At 40.2% G+C, this 5,417-nt stretch overlaps 2 protein-coding genes across 14 annotated transcripts in view; one reads left to right on the top strand and one right to left on the bottom strand.

The window, feature by feature from the left end:
* Positions 1-3,022, bottom strand: part of LOC112153278 (gastrula zinc finger protein XlCGF8.2DB-like) — a 10,636-nt gene extending 7,614 nt beyond the window's left edge. Inside the window, exon 1 of the mRNA XM_024283356.2 lies at positions 2,977-3,022. The gene's annotated coding sequence lies outside the window, so the exon portion shown is untranslated. The remainder of the gene's footprint in view (positions 1-2,976) is intronic.
* Positions 1-5,417, top strand: part of LOC112153685 (protocadherin gamma-C5) — a 529,198-nt gene that overhangs the window by 343,422 nt on the left and 180,359 nt on the right. The window lies entirely within an intron of this gene.

Raw genomic sequence — 5,417 nt, 5'->3', positions numbered from 1 at the left:
AATTTAAAAAAAATCGTGATAAAATCGATATCGTGAAATGAAATTGAAAAATCGTGATTTTTTTTTTTTGCCATATCGCCCAGCCCTAGTTGCTGCTGTTCCGGCATTTCTGTTAAATTTTTACTAAATCTGAGACAGCTCGCTGTCTGCATGTACTTTGGATAAATACAGCTTTGGATTTTTTGCTAGCAACAGCTCTGTGTGTGTTTTCTGTCTGTGTGTGAGCGCAGGAATGTGCTTGTGTGCGTCTGTGTGAGCCATAGACTGTAAAAATACTGGACATCTCAAGCTATGAGTTCCCCCATTGGAAATGCATTACCTCCACTCCTCGTGAAAGTAGGGCACCGCTTTCACCGTCACTTCCTGAAACGGCTATCGCCATTTTGCAAAGGTCTGCAACCCATCTTCAACGATTGGTCTGAGTCTCTCTGAGTCATAGCTGAGTCATGAATCTATAGGAAGTACTGTCACCAATCTAGAGTGAGTTTATTGTGAATATCCGCCTCTTTCCACGCCTCAACCACGAGACCGCGGGATGTAAACAGCTTCTACTTTAATAACGGCGGCTCGGTAGAATTGTACAAGTCATCTATAATGCTATTAAATGTCTTACAAGAACTGTACACATTAATAAGGCTTACTAATCTGTTCACAAGTTTTGTTAATGATTCTTATTAAGCTTGTTAACACTTATTTGTTCCACATATACGATGGTAATGAATGTAACAATAAGCATCATATTAACACATTAATAATGCTTGTAAATGTGTTAATTTAGGAATTTAATAAGCCTTATTAGGCTTATTACACCAGTAAATGTCTTACTAACACCTTATAAGAATGTTAATAATGCTTATTAATATGTTAAGAAAGCTTGTTAAGGAATCTTATTATAAAGTGTTACCAAAAAGACTATGACTAAAACTCAAAATTAACTGTTCTTTTCACCCCAATGGACCGCTCCAATCTGCCTGTCCATCTAGATATCAGTAATAATGATCGCTCTTTTTGACCTTTTTTTTTTTTATTGGCGCCACGGTAGGCTGCCAGTTACCTCCGAGTTGGCTTATCTGTTTAGTAGTAGAGGAAGAGACGCTACAAGCCGAGCATCCCATCCATCCTCATGGAGAATGTCAAATTTCTTCGAATTAAAAGGGAGGAACTCACAGCGTTAACTAGACTGCAGTGGGAGTTCTGACAGAGCAGTCCACTGTTCATGAAGACCTGACTCACGGACCTCACGTCAAACTGACAGAACTCTGGAGGTTTACAACCAAAGAGCAGGCTGTTTATGAGCTAAATCCAAGCGTTAACTAGCGGGCGGAGGGTGAGGCCAACCAGGAAGTATCAAAACGTTGCAGTACCACAACTGACCAGAGGCTGGTGCTTAGAGTGACTCCCATGTTAAAATGGTCCTGAAAACCTTCCCACCTCTACTGAAGTTGTCATGAAGGCTCAACACTCCTCTATCTGCAGCTGCTGCTTGTGAGCGTCTTTGTAGCAGAGGTGTCCTCATTTCAGGACAAAAAGGGCTAGAATATGTGAGGGATAATAGCTGATGAAGTGTGCATTATGAGAAATTAACGCACGACGCAGAGGCCTGAACCGTCGGACGGTTGCTTCAGCGAAGTGCATTAATTCTCATAATGCACACTTCAGAGGGTATTATCCTGCTTATACCATGGTCATTTACAAAATAAATAACTATTCAAATAATTTTTAGTACTTCATTCTTGTTATTTCTTTGGTTTAGGGCATTTTTTTCACAAAAAGCGGACTATTTCATCTGTGATGCAGCTTGTTGTCACGGTGACATGGAACACGCAGAGAGCCTGAAGCGTTACAGACCTCAGCTGCAGTGGTAAAGTGTTGCTGTTGTGAAAAGAAAAAACGGACAAATGAGAATTTTTTTCCTCTTTTTCTGAAGATAAGCCTTCAGTGAGCAGCTAGAACATAAACGGCACACAATCAGCTTCTGTCTGTGTTTCATTTCACGGCAGGTTTGCTCTTCTGAGCTGCTCTAAAAGCAGAAACTCCCTCTTGTGGTGAGACAGAGGACTACACCTTTCATGTCGAGTGCTGTGTCTTATAAGTAGAATAACTAATTTGAAAAACAAATGACTGAAGTCAGGCTGAACATTATGGGGTGGGGTGTAGACTCATGGACCAGAACTGCTCCAACAAGAGCCAGACCCGCAATAATAAACACCAACCAAATACTGGTACAAAAGATCCCCATATGGACACATGACTTTAGAGACGTCAGACCAAAAAAACAGCTTTGCAGTCATAAACTTTTCTCCAACGACCACAGCTGTCATCTCAGCATCAACAGTTTCAAACACAAGAATTATTACAGATATCTACTTTCACCTTTTTTTTCTACGGTGAGTATGAACTTAAATCACCCAGTCATGAAGGCTGATGCTGAAAGTAATGTGCGGCAAGTGAAACGATAATTGAAAATTCCAAAATTAAAAACAAAAAAAAGTTTAAAGTGAAAAAATTATTTGAAACTGAAAAAAAGTTTTGAAATTTAAAATGTGAAATCTAAGTAATGGAATATTTGAAGCCTAAAATAATTAAGACTACTTTAGAATAGCAAAGAGTTTCTGACAGTTTAAGGGTTTTTTTCTAAAAACACAAAAATGTTTGTTTGTTTACTTGGCTTACAAATAATAATGACCCCAATTTAGTTTAATTGAAAACAAAAAAGTATCAAAAAGTATTTCAGATTTCAAGCTTTTTTTAATCCTACTAAAGCTGGGATGTTATTGATGATGGAAACTGACAAACCCATCGATCTCCTGATCATACAGGCCCATCCCCCACACAGACACGCCTGGATTCACCTGCACGGCGTTTGCTCTCAGCCTGAAACGCTACATCTTGACAATGACGTCACGGTTGGTAGTCGACGGGCAGTAACGGCGGGAACTCTGTGAACAGCAGCTGTCCTAGAAGAAGTGAGCATACCTATGTGGTGGAGCTGAAGCTGTGGTTTCCAGCAGATATCCAGCAGTCTGCGCTGACGACAGAGCTCCTGCTCGTACTGGACGATGGTTCCTTCACAGAGTCTGAAGATTTCTTCAGCAGCAGCAGCGAGTCGCTCGCTGATCAACTCTCTCAGAGACTGAAGGGAAGACATGGTTCCTGCAGCTGCAGAAGATCTTCAGCTCCAACAAACACCAAAGTCCTCTGAACAGCAGCAGCTCCGATCATCTGCTAGTCTCACAATCACAGCCACGTTGTCTTTACGTTCAACACGTATTCACTCATTTACGACACTTTAGTTATGGTAATTGTTCGTAACCGAACCACGTATCGGTACATCTCTGTAAAAACCTCACAAACATCCGAACAAAAGACCACCGTCGTCTCAACAAAGGTTAATTCAGCTAGCATGCTAGCGCGGCCTCGTGCTGCTGACTTCCGGGTCACGATATAGAAACGTCTCACTAAAAATATTCGAAACTAAAATCAAGTCTTTAAAATGCTGAAAACAATGAGTTTATTTTTCTGTTTTGAATTTACTTCACTTTAAATAGTCTGAGTATGAGTTTTGATTTATTTTTGTATGACGTTCCTATCGTGCCCCGGAAGTAAACAGAACCAGGCCGCATTAGCAGGTTAGCTGCGTTAGCTTATGTTGAGACGACGGGGGTGTTTTGTTTGTTTGTGAGATTCCAAACAATCTTATTTGGCTAAATGAGTGGAGAACTGTTGAACGAAAAGACAACGTGGCTGTGATTGTGAGACTAGCAGACCTCACGAACGTCCCAACAAAACACCGCCGTCCTCTCAGCACAAGCTAACGCTGCTAGCTAACGCCTCGCACACAAAGAGGACTTAGCTGCAGACAACAAGATGGCGGCCTTACATCATCAGCCGGAAACAGGAAGTCTTTCATTTGACGGTACTTTAAAATAAAAAAAGCTTTGTCATTTTTTTAAAGTTACAGAAATTCACAGTTAATTAGGCAATAAAGGGAACAATTCAAAACGGGGAAAAAAAATAATAAAAAACAAGGAATAGAAGTAAGCCTCGGGATTAGTTTTCACGTCAGGATATTGAATTTTTCACATACAAAGTTTCAATTGTGTTTTATTTCTCAGAGTTTTGGATATTATTGTAGAAATTTAAATCAGAAAAAATACAATGAAACATGGTTTTGTCAAGAGAATTTACACTTTTATGAATGTGATATTCGGCCAAAATTACCAAGAGATTTATTAAGAACAGATCAGAGTCCTTTTACATATTCTTTGATATGTGACTTAACAAAAGATCCTTCCAGAACAAAACAAAACAAGCTTTGACTTTGTCATGAATGAAATCGCAAATTTTCTGCTAGAATACTTTAACTTCAGAACAATACTAAAAAAGATGTGCAACTGTTTCAGGACAATTACAACAAAAACTGAAAAGTATATCAATGCTCAATCTAAATCCGCTTTGAATAAAAACTTTAGCGGGGTAAACTGTATGGATAATCTTCAAAGGCACTTCTTTTACTTTATTGGTGATCAAGAATTTATTAGGGGTTTGCCAAACCTCCTTCCATGGGATATCCTCCATTATACCATGGTCCGGGTGAATACTCGATTCTGATTGGCTGCTGGGTGTGGATTAAAAAGTAATATACTACGGTGATAAACCACACCTAAAAAAGAAGTTCCGGCCGAATATCATTGCGCTAGCAGAAAACTCAAAACATAAGTTGAGATCCGTTAATCCACTGTTTGTAACAACAGCTGGACGGCAGAAAAAAAAGAGTGATTTTATTGTTTCCTTTAAATTGTTCGGTGAATTTGATCATTTTGAAGATTGGGATGCAGCAGAAAAGAAAAAGAGAAAAGAACATAAAAAGGGGGAGATGAGACACAAGGAAGTTGAAGAATTGAATCGCTTAGAGGATGACAAGGATGATGTAAACACAAAAAAACCCACGAAATGGGCAGTAAATATCTTTAAAGACTTCCTGGCTCAAAAAAACATGGACATCAACTTTGAAAACTATACCGCCACCACCCTCAATGACAGTTTGCGGCTTTTTTACGCGTCTGTTCAGTCCACTAAAGAAAGAGGAGAATACAGCGTTGCCAGTTTGAAGAGCTTGAGAGCCGGCATTAATCGCCACTCATCCTCAGATTCCTGAGTCGGACCTAGAGAAATTCCGATGCTCATCTGCGCTGTCTCCCGACACGCCCCTCGGCCTCGTCAGAAAGGTGTGGTTTGACATCCAGCTGTGTTTGGCCTGGCGTGGGAGGGAGGGGAGCCGTGAGCTGACCATGGCATCTTTTGCCGTCCACAGAGACGAGGAAGGTGTTGAATATGTCAGCCTGTCACATAATCCTGAAACTAAAAATCACAAAACTCCAAACGACCCGCACAAGCAAAACCTAAGAGGATTTATG

This window comes from Oryzias melastigma, linkage group LG10 (genome assembly GCF_002922805.2).
Source record: "Oryzias melastigma strain HK-1 linkage group LG10, ASM292280v2, whole genome shotgun sequence".
In the NCBI taxonomy this organism is placed as follows: domain Eukaryota; kingdom Metazoa; phylum Chordata; class Actinopteri; order Beloniformes; family Adrianichthyidae; genus Oryzias; species Oryzias melastigma.
Note: the sequence above shows the minus strand (reverse complement) of the source record. Positions and strands in the feature narration are given on the sequence as shown.